This window comes from Triticum dicoccoides, chromosome 7A, assembly GCF_002162155.2.
Source record: "Triticum dicoccoides isolate Atlit2015 ecotype Zavitan chromosome 7A, WEW_v2.0, whole genome shotgun sequence".
NCBI classification, from domain to species: domain Eukaryota; kingdom Viridiplantae; phylum Streptophyta; class Magnoliopsida; order Poales; family Poaceae; genus Triticum; species Triticum dicoccoides.
Genome location: NC_041392.1, coordinates 345,780,784 through 345,798,787, shown reverse-complemented (window position 1 = coordinate 345,798,787; position 18,004 = coordinate 345,780,784).

Here is an 18,004-nt window from a genome sequence, read left to right as displayed (position 1 = left end):
AGATTGAACCCAAAGCTAAGCACTTCTCCCATTGCAAGAAAGATCAATCTAGTAGGCCAAACCAAACTGATAATTCAAAGAGACTTTCAAAGATAATCAATCATACATAAAAGATTTCACAGAAGAATCAAATATTGTTCATAGATAAACTTGATCATAAACCCAAAATTCATCGGATCTCGACAAACACACCGCAAAAAGAGTTACATCAAATAGATCTCCAAGAAGATCGAGGATAACATTGTATTGAGATCCAAAGAGAGAGAAGAAGCCATCTAGCTAATAACTATGGACCCGAAGGTCTGTGGTAAACTACTCACAGATCATCAGAGAGGCTACGGTGTTGATGTAGAAGCCCTCCGTGATCGATTCCCCCTCCGGTGGAGCTCCGAAAAAGGCCCCAAGATGGGATCTCTTGGGTACAAAAGGTTGCGGCGGTGGAAATATGGTTTCGTGGTGCTCCTGGATGTTTTCGTGGTATATGGATATACATAGGAGGAAGAAGTAAGTCGGTGTAGCTGCGAGGGGCCCATGAGGGTGCGGGGCGCGCCCAGGCGGGCCAGGCGCGCCTCCCTGCCTCGTGGCCGCCTCGTTTCTTTCTTGACGTCTACTCCAAGTCCCCGGGATCACGTTTGTTCCAAAAATAACTCTCCGAAGGTTTCATTCCGTTAGGATTCCGTTTGATATTCCTTTTCTGCGAAACACTTAAATAGGCAAAAAACAACAATTTGCACTAGGCCTTGGGTTAGTAGGTTAGTCCAAAAAATAATATAAAAGTGTATAAATAAGCCCATTAACATCCAAAACAGATAATATAATAGCATGGAACAATAAAAAATTATAGATAAGTTGGATACGTATCAAGCATCCCCAAGCTTTATTCCCGCTCGTCCTCGAGGAGGTAAATGATAAAAATAGAATTTTTGATGTGGAATGCTACCTAGCATAATTATCAATGCAATTTTCTTTATTGTGGCATGAATATTTAGATCCAAAAGATTCAAGACAAAAGTTTAATATTGACATAAAAACAATAATACTTCAAGCATACTAACTGAGCAATCATGTCTTCTCAAAATAACATGGCAAAAGAAAGTTCATCCCTACAAAATCATATAGTTTGGTCATGCTTGATTTTTGTCACACAAGAATGCTCTCATCTTGCACAACCCCGATGACAAGCCAAGCAATTGTTTCATACTTTAGTAATCTCAAACTTTTTTGAACTTTCACACAATACATGAGCGTGAGCCATGGATATAGTACTATGGGTGGAATAGAATAATATGATGGGGGTTATATGGAGAAGACAAAAAAGGAGAAAGTCTCACATCGACGCGGATAATCAACGGGCTAGGGAGATGCCCATCAATTGATGTCAATGCAAGGAGTAGGGATTTCCATGCAATGGATGCACTAGAGCTATAAATGTATGAAAGCTCAACAAAAGAAACTAAGTGGGTGTGCATCCAACTTGCTTGCTCACGAAGACCTAGGGCATTTGAGGAAGCCCATTGTTGGAATATACAAGCCAAGTTCTATAATGAAAAATTCCCACTACTATATGAAAGTGACAAAACAAGAGACTCTCTATCATAAAGATCATGGTGCTACTTTGAATCACAAGTGTGGAAAAAGAGGATAGTAGCATTGTCCCTTTTTTGGGCCTTTCCCCTTTTTTATTTGGCCTTTCTCTTATTTTTTTTATTTGGGACAATGCTCTATTAATGATGTTCATCACACTTCTATTTATTTACAACTCAATAATTACAACTCGATACTAGAACAAAATATGACTCTATATGAATCCCTCCGGTGGTGTACCGGGAATGTATCAAGAGTGACATGTAAGATAAATTATGCATGGTGGCTTTGCTAGAAATACGATGTCAACTACATGATCATGCAAAGCAATATGACAATGATGAAGTGTGTCATAAATGAAACGGTGGAAAGTTGCATGGCAATATATCTCGGAATGGCTATGGAAATGCCATAATAGGTAGGTATGGTGGCTGTTTTGAGGAATATATAAGGAGGTTTATGTGTGATAGAGCGTATCATATCACGGGGTTTGGATGCACCGGCGAAGTTTGCACCAACTCTGAAGGTGAGAAAGGGCAATGCATGGTACCGAAGAGGCTAGCAATGATGGAAAGGTGAGAGTGCGTATAATCCATGGACTCAACATTAGTCATAAAGAACTCACATACTTATTGCAAATTTCTACAAGTCATCAAAAACCAAGCATTACGCGCATGCTCCTAGGGGGATAGATTGTTAGGGAAAGACCATTGCTCGTCCCCGACCGCCACTCATAAGGAAGACAATCAAAGAACACCTCATGTTTCAAATTTGTTACACAACGGTTACCATACGTGCATGCTAGAGGACTTGCAATCTTCAACACAAGTATTTCTCAAATTCACAACTACACAACCAGCACACTCTAATATCACCATCTTTACATCTCAAAACAATTATCAAGTATCAAACTTCTCATAGTATTCAATGCACTTTCTATGATAGTTTTTATTATACCCATCTTGGATGCCTATCATATTAGGACTAATTTCATAACCAAAGAAAATTACCATGCTGCTCTAAAGGACTCTCAAAATAATATAAGTGAAGCATGAGAGATCAATAATGTCTATAAAATAAAACCACGGCCGTGCTCTAAAAGATATAAGTGAAGCACTAGAGCAAAATTATCTATCTCAAAAGATATAAGTGAAGCACATAGAGTATTCTAATAAATTCCAATTCATGTGTGTATCTCCAAAAAGGTGTGTACATCAAGGATGAATGTGGTAAATTAAAAAGCAAAGAATCAAATCATACAAGACGCTCCAAGCAAAACACATATCATGTGGTGAATAAAATATAGCCTCAAGTAAAGTTACCAATGGAAGAAGACGAAAGAGGGGATGCCTTCTGGGGCATCCCCAAGCTTAGGCTTTTGGTTGTCCTTGAATTTTACCTTGGGGTGCCTTGGTCATCACCAAGCTTAGGCTCTTTCCACTCCTTGTTCCATAATCCATCAAATCATTACCCAAAACTTGAAAACTTCACAACACAAAACTCAACAGAAAATCTCATGAGCTCCGTTAGTATAAGAAAACAAACCACCACTTAAGGCACTGTAATGAACACATTATTTATTTATATTGGTGTTAAACCTACTGTATTCCAACTTCTCTATGGTTCATACTCTCCGATACTAGCCACAGATTCATCAAAATAAGCAAACAACACACAAAAAACAGAACAATCTGTAGTAATCTGTAGGTTCCGAATAATTCTGTAACCCCACAAATTCTGAAATAAATTAGTGGATGTGAGGAATTTGTCTACTAATCATCTGCAAAACGAATCAACCTAATCGCACTCTCCAGTAAAAAATGGCAGCAAATCTCGTGAGCGCTAAAGTTTCTGTTTTTTACAGCAAGATCACTAAAACTTTCCCCAAATCTTCCTAAATGTTCTACTTGGCACAAACACTAATTAAAATCATAGAACCACATCTAAACAGAGGATATATGAAATATTTATTACTAAATAGAACCAAAAAGCAAGAAACAAAAATAAAATTGGGTTGCCTCCCAACAAACGCTATCTTTTAACGCCCCTAGCTAGGCATAAAAACAAGAATAGATCTAGGTATTATCATCTTTGATATGGAATCCATAAGTGGCTCTCATAATAGATTCATAAGGTAATTTAATTTTCATTCTAGGAAAGTGTTCCATGCCTTTCCTTAATGGAAATTGAAATCTAATATGCCCTTGTGTCATATCAATAATTGCACCAATCGTTCTAAGGAAAGGTCTACCAAGAATAATGGGACATGTAGGATTGCAATCAGTATCAAGAACAATGAAATCTACGGGCACATAATTCCTATTTGCAACAATAAGAACATCATTAATCCTTCCCATAGGTTTCTTAATAGTGGAATCCGCAAGATGAAAATTTAAAGAACAATCATCAAATTCACGGAAACCTAACACATCACACAATGTTTTTGGAATCGTGGAAACGCTAGCACCCAAATCACATAAAACATAGAATTCATGATCTTTAATTTTATTTTTAATACTAGGTTCCCACTCATCATGAAGTTCTCTAGGGATAGAAACTTCTAATTCAAGCTCTTCTTCATAATATTGTATTAAAGCATCAACGATATGTTTGGTAAAAGCTTTATTTTGACTATACGCATGCGGAGAATTTAGCACGGATTGCAACAAGGAAATACAATCTATTAAAGAGCAATTATCATAATTAAATTGTGGGCTCATTGCTCTGTAAAGTTTTGACCTCTCCAATCCCACTTTTACCAATTTTTGCATCAAGATCTAAAAACTCCGAATCATTGGGACGCCTTTTTACTAAAGTTGACTCATCTCCAGTCCCATAATTATCAAGATTCATATTGCAAAACAAAGATTTAATAGGAGACACATCAATCACTTTTAGATCTTCATCCTTATTATCATCAAAACTAGAAGAACACACTTTTATGAAGCAATCTTTGTTAGCACGCATCCTAGTGGTTCTTTCTTTGCACTCATCAATGGAAATGCTCATGGCTTTGAGAGACTCATTGATATCATGCTTAGGTGGAATAGATCTAAGTTTCAAAGAATCAACATCAAGAGAAATTCTATCCATGTTCTGAGCCAACTCATCAATCTTAGAAATTTTTTCTTCAATCAAAGCATTGAAACTCTTTTGCGAACTAATAAATTCTTTAATACTAGATTCAAAATCAGAGGGCATCTTATTATAATTTCCATAAGAATTGTTGTAGGAATTACCATAGTTATTAGAGAAATTACTAGGATACGGCCTAGGATCAAAGTTTCCTCTATACACGTTGTTACCAAAATTGTTTGTACCAACAAAATTCACATCCATAGATTCATTATTATTCTCAATCAAAGTAGACAAAGGCATATCATTAGGATTAGAAGAAACACTCTTATTAGCAAACAATTTCATAAGTTCATCCATCTTTCCACTTAAAACATTAATTTCTTCTATAGCATGAACTTTTTTACTAGTAGATCTTTCGGTGTGCTATTGAGAATAATTAACCATACTATTATCTAGGAATTTGGTAGCTTCTCCTAAACATATTTCCATAAAAGTGCCTCCCGTGCCGAATCTAAAAGATTTCTAGAAGCAAAATTCAATCCAGCATAAAAAATTTGTATGATCATCCATAAATTCAAACCATGTGTAGGGAAATTACGAATCATTAATTTCATCCTCTCCCAAGATTGTGCAACATGCTCATGATCTAGTTGCTTAAAATTAATAATATCATTTCTAAGAGAGATGATCTTAGTGGGAGGAAAATACCTAGAGATAAAAGCATCTTTGCACTTGTTCCAAGAATCAATACTATTTTTAGTCAAAGATGAAAACCAAGTTTAGCATGATCTCTAAGCAAAAACGGAAATAACTTCAATTTAACAATATCATTATCCACATCTTTCTTCTTTTGCATATCACACAAATAAACAAAGCTATTTAGATGGGTAGCGGCATATTCACTAGGAAGGCCAAAGAATGAATCTTTCATGACAAGATTCAGCAAAGCAGTATTAATTTCACAAGATTCAGCATCAGTAAGAGGAGCAATCAGAGTGCTAATAAAATCATTATTGTTGGTATTGGAAAAATCACACAATTTAGTATTATCTTGAGCCATCGTGACAAACAATCCAACACACAAACAAGCAAGAGGCAAACAGAAAAAGAGGACAAATGGAAAAAGAGGCGAGCGGAAAAAGAGAGCGAATAAAACAGCAAGGGTGAAGTGGGGGAGAGGCAAACGAGAGGCAAATGGCAAATACTGTAATGCGAGGATAAGAGTTTGTGATGGGTACTTGGTATGTCTTGACTTGTGCATAGATCTCCTCGGCAACGGCACCAGAAATCCTTCTTGCTACCTCTTGAGCACTGCATTGGTTTTCCCTTGAAGAGGAAAGGGTGAAGCAGCAAAGTAGCGTAAGTATTTCCCTCAATTTTTGAGAACCAAGGTATCAATCCAGTAGGAGACTACACACAAGTCCCTCGTACCTACACAAACAAATAAGAACCTCGCAACCAACGCGATACAGGGGTTGTCAATCCCTTCATGGTCACTTACGAGAGTCGGATCTGATAGAGATAATAATAATAAGATAAATATTTTTGGTATTTTTATGATATAGATTGAAAGTAAAGATTGCACAATAAAATAGATTGGAAACTTATATGATAAAAGATAGACCCGAGGGCCATAGGTTTCACTAGTGGCTTCTATCAAGATAGCATAAGTATTACGGTGGGTGAACAAATTACTGTCGAGCAATTGATAGAAAAGTGCATAGTTATGAGAATATCTAGGCATGATCATGTATATAGGCATCACGTCTGCGACAAGTAGACCGAAATGATTCTCCATCTACTACTATTACTCCACACATCGACCGCTATCCAGCATGCATCTAGAGTATTAAGTTCACAAGAACAGAGTAACGCATTAGGCAAGATGACATGATGTAGAGGGATAAACTCAAGGAATATGATATAAACCCCATCTTTTTATCCTCGATGGCAACAATACAATACGTTCCTTGCTGCCCCTGCTGTCACTGGGAAATGACACCACAAGATTGAACCCAAAGCTAAGACTTCTCCCATTGCAAGAAAGATCAATCTAGTAGGCCAAACCAAACTGATAATTCGAAGAGACTTGCAAAGATAACCAACCATACATAAAAGATTTCAGAGAAGAATCAAATATTTTTCATACATAAACTTGATCATAAACCCACAATTCATCGGATCTCGACAAACACACCGCAAAAAGAGTTACATCAAATAGATCTGCAAGAAGATCGAGGAGAACATTGTATTGAGATCCAAAGAGAGAGAAGAAGCCATCTAGCTAATAACTATGGACCCGAAGGTCTATGGAAAACTACTCGCACATCATCGGAGTGGCTATGGTGTTGATGTAGAAGCCCTCCGTGATCGATTACCCCTCCGGCGAAGCTCCAGAAAAGGCCCCAAGATGGGATCTCTTGGGTACCGAAGGTTGCGGCAATGGAAATAGGGTGTCATGGTGCTCTTGGATGTTTTCAGGGTATATGGACATATATAGGAGGAAGAAGTAGGTCAGTGGAGCTGCGAGGGGCCCACGAGAGTGGGGGCGCGCCCTTGGGGGGTAGGCGCGCCTCCTTGCGTTGTGGCCGCCTCGTTTCTTTCTTGACGTCTACTCCAAGTCCCCTAGATCACGTTTGTTCCAAAAATAACTCTCCCGAAGGTTTCATTCCGTTTGATATTCCTTTTCTAAAAAACACTGAAATAGGAAAAAAAACAGCAATTTGCACTGGGCCTTGGGTTAGTAGGTTAGTCCCAAAAATAATATATAAGTGTATAAATAAGCCCATTAACATCCAAAACATATAATATAATAGCATGGAACAATCAAAAATTATAGATATGTTGGAGATGTATCAGTTAGCTACACGAGTTGCATAAATTCAACCAAACAAATCTCCACTTATACTGTTGTGATGCAACCTACGTGCAACAATGGCCCCCAAGTTATATTGTTTATCACCTAATATCGCACTCTTGAGGACACTAAGATCTAGAACACACATGTGACAAGCCTCATCTTTACCTTTGATGCATCTACCAATGAAGAGAGCAAAATAATGTATGGAAGGGAAATGAATGCTCCCTATGGTGGCTTGTGTGATTTCTCTAGATTCCCCCACAGTAATACTAGCAAGAAAGTCTTTATATTCAGATTTGCGATGTTCACTAACCTTGCCCCACTGCAGGAGTTTACAAGCAATATTAAAATCTTCTAGGTACATGGTATATGATTTATCATAAATATCAAATAAAACAGTGTGAGAATTGCATGAGGATGTAAATTTAAACCTTCTCACAAATGAATCAGTTAGATAGAGGTATTGCTGGCACTTATCTGACACGAAGCTCTCAAGATTAGCGTTACGCACATACGCGTCAAATTCATCCTTGATGCTTTTATGGACCATGAAATCCTCTGAGGGCCATTCACAAGGTCGCGCTTGAGCTTCCCTTGGTAGTTCATTGTCCGGCTCATGTATCACGAGCCTTAGGCCTTTCTTCCTTGAGGAACCACCTTGGTACATTTTCCTAAACATATTTCTTCCTCTAATAACGATGTGACTCAAAATAAAAGTGAATCAAACTCAACAAGATTGATAGCAAATACTCCCACAAGTGCCTAGAGGCCATATCATGCATTAAAACTACTTTTTACCACATAAATTTGACATGCAAGCTCAAGAATAGGGTCATCTAAGAAGCAAAAAATTGTAATAAATAAAGAACTAGAACAAAAACTAATTGGACCATTGGAGGAGTCACATACCGAAGAACAATCCCCCAAAGCAGTTTTGTGAATGGAGCTTTGAGCAAGGAGATCGAAAATGGCAGCAAGATGAGCTAGAACTCGGGTTTCATCTAGTGGACGATTTTTTCTGGAGGAAGATGGAGTGTTTGGGTGCAAGAATAAGTGGAGGGGTCCACGTGGGTCCATGAGGAAGGGGGGCCCGCCCCAGGGGGTGGGGGCGCGCCCTAGACCCTCATGGCTAGGTGGTGGGTCCCCCTGGTGTGTTCTTAGTGCCAATCTATACCTACTATTAAAGGGAATAGCTATTCTTGGTTTGGTTTAGTCCTTTTCGTTTGGTTTACACGCTAAGCGATTTGTGCCAGATACTTGTACGTTGATGGGCCTTTTATGGGCTTTTATAGAAACCGCGGAAAATAATTGGGTCAAAATAAATCAACATTGTGGAAATTAAACACATTTCCTCCTGTCTAGCTCTTCGATGTAACAACCAACGACCTATGCGCCTTTCACATTTACTAATCCCAACTCGCTCTAAATACACGAGTGGTAGTCAATATGTTTAGGATGAGCTAATTAAGCGAATGAGCTAATAAAGGAAGGATTGTGGGCTTGAATAGAATATTTAAACGGATGTGACTAATTAAAGAAAGGACTATGGGTAAACCGGTGGAATAACTAAAAGAAAGATTGTGATCTTAATAAATTTTACATGAAGGATTTGAGGTAAAAAGGTAGTGTTGGGGATATATCTACCAGGTATGACCCGCCCAGGAGGGGCCGGGTCAACCCCAATGGCGGGTTACGGAAAGAAGCCCAGTAATATTCAAGGTGATAGTGTATTAAGAATTGTAAAAGACATAAGTCCAAAGGCGGCTTAAGGCCCAACATTGTAAACCGACTTATGTAAAGAAAGTCTTGTAGAGAAAGGCATGTAAAAGAAGTCACCGAGCCGGACACGTTTTATGAGCCGGCCAAGACTCTGTAGGCCGCCAGGCGTCAACCCGTGTATATAAGGGGACGACCCGGCGGAGGCTTAGGACAAGAAACAACCAGATTGAGAACCAAGCCAGCGAGTTGAGCCCCTTGGAGATCGAAACCTCAGCAATATCAAACCCAACTAGATGTAGGCTTTTACCTTCATCGTAAGGGGCCGAACTAGTATAAAAACTCTCTCGTGTCATTTGTCCCGATTAACCCCTTTAAGCTTCCTAGTGCGATGGCCCTACGACTAAGTCCTTGCTCTAGGACATCTTCCGTGTCAACTCCACGACAGTTGGCGCCCATCGTGGGGCTAGCGCACGGTGGATTGGAGTTCTTGAAGGGCAACTTCAAAGGGCTCAAGGGATATGCTGTGGGCCGGATGACCAAGAGTCGTCGCGGCAAGCTCTACATCGATGACGAAGGTTGGGGCCCTTATGCCGGCTCAATCGAGTACGGGTACGGGGTCCCCTTCGGCGGAATTCACGTCTTCATCGGTCAGATCGGCGAGTCAGGCCCTGAGCCAGACGTCCACACCAACCTCATCGAAATGGCTCAGCGCGCAAGGACCACCCGTGTTCAATCTGTCGTGAAGCATGCCTTCATGGGCTACATCCACGGCGGTGAATACTCTGAATGATCAGTAATGGGCGGTGAGACGGCCGTCTTTTCTGACACTACATTATCAACAGGTGAGACGGACTCTCTATACCAGTTACAAGACGGCATGCTCGGGGGTTGTTCCGATGGCAGCAGTATTCCGGACCCCTTTGAGCCGCCAAATTGGGCCGGAGTCTTCATGGCGGGCACACAGCCCGGACAGAACTCTACCGCAGCGACGGCAGCAGCTACCGGGTCGGCTGCAGCCGGGTCAGGAGACCCCACGCGCCCCCAGCTCAGATTTTAATGGACCTCATGGATAAGCTGATGACTCTGTTAACCGTCGCGGTAGAGCCAGCGGATAAAGCCCAACACGACGCAGAGGTGGCATGCGTGCGTGATGAGATGGTGCAAGCTAAGGAAAATCTAGGCGCGGAGGAAACCCGGATGGCAGCAGAACGAGCAGCTCTGGATGCTCGTGCTCAACAATTTCAAGCAGAAACTTTCCGGCTCTCGGTGGATCTTAACGCATCAAACAAGGTCAGGAGGAGGAGCATCAGAAAACTCAGTCGCGTCTTCCTCTGACGCTGGATCTGAGGAACCTGTTACATGCACCCGGGGCTAGGGGGAGCAACCCGCCGGAGGTAAACTGGGTCACGACCCCCGGTGCACCAGTTCAGTCATGCGCCATGGAGCCACCTCGTATAAACGCAGCTCCTCCTCATTATGTGCCAACACCTCCAGGTCACTTCTCCAACCCTCTGGAAAACCTCATCGCAGCGTCGGCTCACTTGGCGGCTCTCCCAATGGAAGGCGACTCGCTAGCAGTAATTGAAACCCGGAGGGTAAGAGAACTACTTCAAACAGCTCTGGCCCAGCAAGATGCATACTCCTACAGTCGAGACAGGATCCATTCAACTCCTCGCCCAAGCCGGTGCCCGAGTTACAGTAGGCACATGGACTCTGCAGAGATGTCAAGTAATGTTCAGCGCCACAACCGGCCATATAGGCATGAGCCGGTGCGGGCTGGAGCCCTTAATTTAGCGGATCAAGAGAGGATTCGTCAAGAGGCGGAATGAGGGGCTCAAATGGGGCAGAGCAGGCGGCTCATCAAACCTTTCTGGCTTATCCAGCAACCTCGGTTGACACAGGAGTGGCCACAAGAACCGGAGGCGTGCCTTGCTTGTTGCCGGCCATACGCAATGAGCGGTTGCCAAAGGACTTCAAGGGGCCTCGTAAGGTGCCTAATTACACGGCTGACCTATAGCCGGGGGCTTGGATTGAGAGTTATGAGATGGCTATGGAACTATTGGAGGTTAGCGACGCTGCAATGGCCAAGTACTTTACCATGATGTTGGATGGAACAGCTCGTACTTGGTTGAAGGGATTGCCACCCAATTCTATCGGCTCATGGGCAGAGTTGAAAGCCCGGTTCTTCCAGAACTTTAAGGACACGTGTAAGCAGCCTATGTCCATTGTGGATCTGACCAATTGCAAGCAAGAGGATGGTGAATCCACAACCCATTGGGTGCGCCGAGTCAAAGAGATAATACATTCATCTGATAAAATGGACGCCGGCTCAACAGTTTTAATGTTGGAGAAAAATTGCCATTTTGAACTTCTAAAGCAGTAGCTGGGGCGGCTCAAACGTGACTGTAATGACATGGGAATGTTGATGGCGGCTCTCGTTAAGTATGCTGATTCTGATACCACCAAGGACCCGGTGTCTGACGAAGAAAAGGCAACAAAGGGAAAGAAGAACGGCAACGGCAAGGGTCACCAGCATAACCCGGCAAATTAGGGAGGTAATAAATGTAAGGCTGATGAGTTTGTTGCTAATACTAATGCACAGGGAGGTAATCAACGACACAAGGGCAGACAGCCCCCTCGATTGGGTGGGTCAGGCCCCACCCTAGAGCAGTTGTTGAATGAACCTTGTCCAAAGCACGACACCCGGGAGAAACCAGCCACTCACCTGTGGAAAGATTGCACGATCATGAAGGCATTTAAAAATTCAAATACATTTGATGGGGGTCACGGCCCAGGTGGCGGTTCAGGTGGAGGCGGCTTTCAGGGCCCGGGCGCCGGTTCAGGCGGAGGAGGTTTTCACGGTCAAGGTTATCCTGGTCACCAAGGAGGATATAATCAGCAACCCGGCCAAGGTAATCAGCAGCAGCAATCCGGTTATCAGAGCAACCCGAAGCAGCTGAGTAGTGGGCAATATCATGTATTTACCACCAGCTTATGTAAGAGGGACCAGAAACTTCACAAGAGAGCCGTCAATGCCGTTGAGCCGGCGGTTCCACGTTATCTACATTGGTCAGAGCAGCCTATTGTGTGGAGCAGAGAGGACCACCCGCCCCGGGTTGATAATCCGGGTCACTTGGCTTTGGTAGTGGCACCTCAGGTCGGTGGATACAAGTTTGCTAAGGTACTCATGGATGGAGGCAGTAGCATCAACATCCTTTACTATGAGACGTTCTGCCAGATGGGATTGATTGATAAAAATCTTAAACAATCCAACACCGTTTTTCATGGTGTAGTACCTGGTAAGTCAGCATACCCAGTTGGTAAGATTGAACTAGAAGTAGCCTTTGGGGATGAGTATGACTCCAGAGCGGAGAAATTGACCTTTGAGGTGGTTAAGATCAAGAGCCCATATCATGCTCTGCTTGGGCGGGCGGCTTACGCCAAGTTCATGGCTCGGCCGTGTTATGTGTATTTGCAGCTCAAGATGCCGGGTCATAAGGGTACCATTATGGTACATGGAAGCCGGAAGATAGCCTTGGAGTGTGAAGAAGGTGATGCTGCCTATGCTGAATCTGTCTGTGCAACAGAAGAGTTAAAGTTTTACAAAGATCATGTTGACCCGACGGACATGACGTCATTAAAGAAACCCACAACAGAGCATGAGCCGGTGTTGAAATTCAAATCAGCTGATGACACTAAGATGGTTGATTTTGTCCCTGGTGACTCGTCCAGACAGTTCATCATCAATGCAAACTTGGATCCAAAATAGGAAAGCGCACTCATCGAGTTCATCCGTGAGAACCGGGACATCATTGCATGGAAACCTTCAGACATGCCGGGTGTCCCGAGGGAACTCGCTGAGCACAATCTTAATATTGACCCAAAGTTCAAACCTGTCAGACAGTTTCTCCGACGGTTCAATGAAGAAAGGCGCAAGACCATTGGAGAAGAGGTGGCCCGGCTCTTAGCAGCCGGGTTCATTGTGGAGGTCTTTCACCCGGAGTGGTTAGCTAACCCAGTGCTTGTACTCAAAAAGAATGGCACCTGGCGTATGTGTGTAGATTACACCGATCTGAACAAAGCTTGTCCAGCTGATCCTTTTGCTCTCCCTCGTATTGATCAGATCATTGATGCTACTGCGGGTTGCATACGTTTGAGTTTCTTGGATGCTTATTCTGGTTATCATCAGATTAAGATGGCAATCAAAGATCAGGAGAAGACATCTTTTATTACTCCCTTTGGAGCTTTCTGCTATGTGTCTATGCCTTTCGGGCTTAAGAGTGCCCAGGCGACTTACCAGCGGTGTAAGCAGAATTGTATTCACAATCAGATTGGGCGTAATGTTCATGCTTATGTGGATGACATAGTGGTGAAATCCAGGAAAGAGGAAACCTTGATCACAGATCTGAAGGAGACTTTTGATAATCTCTGGGTCTACAAGATGATGCTTAACCCGGCCAAGTGTGTTTTTGGAGTCCCAGCTGGCAAGCTTTTGGGTTTTTTGGTGTCCAACCGAGGTATTGAAACTAACCCGGAGAAAATGAAGGAAATTACATCCCTAGCCAAACCAACATGCATCAATGATGTCCAGCGGCTGGCGGGTCGAGTTGCTGCTTTGAGCCGGTTCATAGGCCAGTTAGGGAAAAGGCAATGCCTCTGTATCAGATGATGAAGAAAACAGATGCTTTTGTTTGGAGCGATGCTGCGAATGCTGCTTTTGAGGATCTGAAGACACAGCTTGCTGAGCCGCCAGTCCTAGCTGCTCTAATTGAGAAAGAGCCGTTATTGTTATACGTGGCTGCCAACTCACGAGCTGTTAGCGTGGCTATTGTGTTAGAGTGCAAGGAGGCTGGCAAAGAGCATCCAGTTCAACGTCCGGTTTATTACGTCAGTGAAGTGCTAATTGAATCTAAGAAACGATATCCACATTGGCAGAAGCTTGTATATGGGGTGTTCATGGCAGGCCGGAAGCTTAAGCATTACTTTAAGGGAAATCCAATCACTGTGGTTAGTTGTGCTCCTTTGGGAGACATTATTCAAAACAGAGAAGCCACTGGGCGAGTCGCCAAGTGGGCAATTGAGCTTGGGTCTCATGGGTTGAAGTATGTTCCACGTACTGCAATCAAATCTCAAGCCCTGGTTGACTTCATCAATGACTGGACAGAGATGCAGATGCCAGAAGAGAAACCAGACAACATGTATTGGACTATTCATTTTGATGGGTCTAGGGAGTTGGAAGGCTCGGGGGCTGGAATTGTGCTAACTTCCCCACGAGGTGACAAATTTTGTTATGTGTTACGGTTGATGTTTCCTTGCACTAAGAACGCAGCAGAGTATGAAGCCTTGCTCCATGGTCTTCGAGTGGTGAAAGAGATGAGCTTGAGCCGGGTCAGATGTCTTGGCGACTCAGATCTAGTGGCTCAACGGGTATCTGGCAAGTGGGATTCCAAGGACCCTCTCATGGCGGCTTATCACCGAGAGGTTGATGCCGTTGCAAGACATTTTAAAGGTTATCAGGTGGAGCACATTGACCGTCACTCAAAAGAACGAAGCAGCTGATGCTTTAAGCCGGTTGGGGTCTCAGCGTAAGCCGATGCCACCTAACACCTTTTTGGATGTTTTGCATAACCTCTCTGTCAAGTTACCCACAGAAGAAGATTTAGCTGTTCCTGACCCGGAGGCGCAGTTGGTTGCGGCTCTTCATGTCATCCCAGATTGGACGGTGCTGTTCTTGGCTTACATGACCCGGGGAGAGTTGCCAGCAGATGAGACTCTGGCTCGACAGATAACCCGACGGTCTAAGTCCATGACGATTTCAGACGGAGAGTTATATCATCGCAGTGTTTCTGGAGCGTTTCAGCGGTGTGTTCCCCCGAAGAAGGTCAAGAAATCCTTCATGAGATCCATGAAGGCGATTGTGGTCATATCGCCGGGTCAAAATCTTTAGTGGCTAAGGCATTTAGTCACGGTTTTTACTAGTTGACGGCTCATGCTGATGCAGAAGATCTGGTCAGTAGATGTGATGGATGTCAAAAATTTGCAGGACGAGCGCATGTCCCGGCTCAAGAGCTCCGGATGATTCCAATCACTTGGCCGTTTGCGGTCTGGGGGCTTGACATGGTGGGACCTTTCAAAAGGTCTAAGGATAAAAAGACACATCTCCTGGTGGCAGTTGATAAGTTCACCAAGTAGGTTGAGGCGGAGCCTGTGAGTAAATGTGACGCAGCCACGGCGGTTCAGTTCATGAAAAAAGTGATTTTCTGTTTCGGTTTTCCACACAGTATTATCACTGATAATGGCACTAATCTGTCCCAAGGGGCTATGGAAGAGTTTTGTCAACGAGAACACATCCGGCTTGATGTTTCTTCTGTAGCTCATCCTCAATCCAATGGTGAAGCTGAGAGAGCCAATCAGGAAATTTTGAAAGGGCTCAAACCCCGGCTTATGGTTCCTTTACAGCGAATGCTGGGTTGTTGGGTAGAGGAATTACCCTCGGTGTTATGGAGTATCAACACTACGCCCAATAGGTCTACGGGTCACACACCTTTCTTCATGGTTTATGGAGCAGAAGCAGTATTGCCTAGTGACATCCATCATGACTCGTCCCGTGTAGCGGCTTATGTTGAAGCTAATAATGAACAAGCCAGACAGGATGCACTTGACTTGTTGGATGAATAAAGAGACTTAGCAGCGGCCCGATCAGCAATTTATCAACAGGACCTGCATCGTTATCACAGCCGCCGGGTTAAGTCCAGGACTTTTCAGGAAGGCGACTTGGTGCTCTGGCTCATCCAGGATCTATCAGATGCACACAAGTTATCCCCGCCTTGGGAAGGACCTTTTGTGGTCAGTAAGAACTTAAACAACGGGTCATATTACCTCATTGACGTTCGAGAGCACAAAGACTCACGTAAGTCAGAGGAAGAAACCCGCCGGCCATGGAACATTGCTCAACTTCGGCCATACTACACCTGAGCCACCGTCTCTCATCATGTACATACGTTCACATTATATATACCATGATAAGCAATAAAGTAAGACCATCGGTCTATTTTCTTTTCAAAGACTACGTTTTTTTCTCATTTTCAAAAGACTATTAAGGAGCTGATCATATTTGAATTAAGTCTAACCTTTTTTTGCTCCGGCTTATGATCGTATCCGAATCGAGCTGCAAATCTCATGGTCACTTGAGGGCTTCCTGTTAAAACATAGGTCGTATTCGAACCAAAGAGAATATAGCTGTCGTAACCCTCTTGATCGGCTCAAGGCCAGAACTCACTTGGGGGCTTCTTGATCGTATCCGAATCATAGCTTAACCCCTTTTGAGTCCGACTTGGATCGTATTCGAATCAGGGTCGTTAAAAACCTCTCAAGGTCATTTGGGGGCTTCCTGTTCAAACATAGGTCGTATCCGAACCAAAGAGAACATAGTTGTTGGTACCCTCTTGATCGGTGCAACGCCAAAGCCACTGGGGGCTATATGGTCGTATTCGAACCATACCTTAACCCCTTTGGTCCGGTTTACTGATCGTATTCGAATTAGAAACCCCAACCTTTTTAGTACATGATTAAATTATTTTTATCTATTGTTTGCTTTTTTGTTGTTTCAATGTTACAAACAATTAGCCTGGTCCTCTTCACCGGCTCGACTATTTGACAGCATAGCCTCCCGGGTCATTCACACCGGCGGCTTATGGATCAACAGGTACAGCCTACCAAGGTATAATAATCATTGAGTATTCAAAAAAGCATAAAGGTTGAATTATCAAATTCATCACCCGGGTTATTTAAACCGGCGATCTAAAGACCAAAAGGGACACGGTATGGTTATTACTTATACGCCCTTACCTGCTGCGTTAACTAAAGAGTTAGTTTTAAGCCCTTATCCTTTATTTATATTTGTTTCTGGTTTTTATTGAGGTAAGTATATTGGCTATAAATTAGGTGTTTAAACCCGTTTGGTTTTAAACCGCCAAGCCAGTCTTTTCTTTGTATTTATAGGAACAGAGTTCAAGCATTACAGAGACAAACATTAAACGATGCATACATTGGCATCTGGAAACACAGATTCACATAGAAGTATTTTATGAGCAATGGCATAAGCAAACATGCGGTGCTTTAACAACTAAGTTATTACTAGGCTTTATAAGCCCATGAAGATGCTCATTGTCCCTCCCATGCCGGTTCGCCACCTTCTGTTTGTTGGAAGTTAGGTTTTGAGCCATTCAGGACGACAAATTCGGCTTCATCGTCGATCAGGCCAACCGGGTCAATCTCCGGGACAAATGTATCTTCTCTCACTGGTGGGTTTAAATCTGTTACTTTGTATGAGGGAGTGGCCATCTTCTTATTTTCACTATCAAAACCCGGCTGGTACTTGTCAACATTGGTGTCATCTCCAAGGCTAGTCGCTTGAGGCCGGACTTCGCGTACACAAGCTATGAAGTCATCTTGATCAAAAGCAGACCCGTCCTCCTTCACGGTGGGATAGCCTCTTGCTACGTCCTCCGGGTCTAGGTCTGGCACCCAAGCCTTGGAGCGGCTTAGGGCAGTCAAAGCTCCGGCTCGTGCGCAGGAGCGTTTTACTTCTTGGAACCTGGCAGGAAGGATGGACAACTTCTTTAGGACGTCGCTGAGCCGGTTGTGTCCTTGATTAGCAGGAGAGATGGCGGCCAGAGCTCGTTGTGCGCCAATATACAATTGTTCAACTAAAGTATATACTGCTTTCAGTTTAATCAACTGGTCTTGGCTCAGATTCTTGCT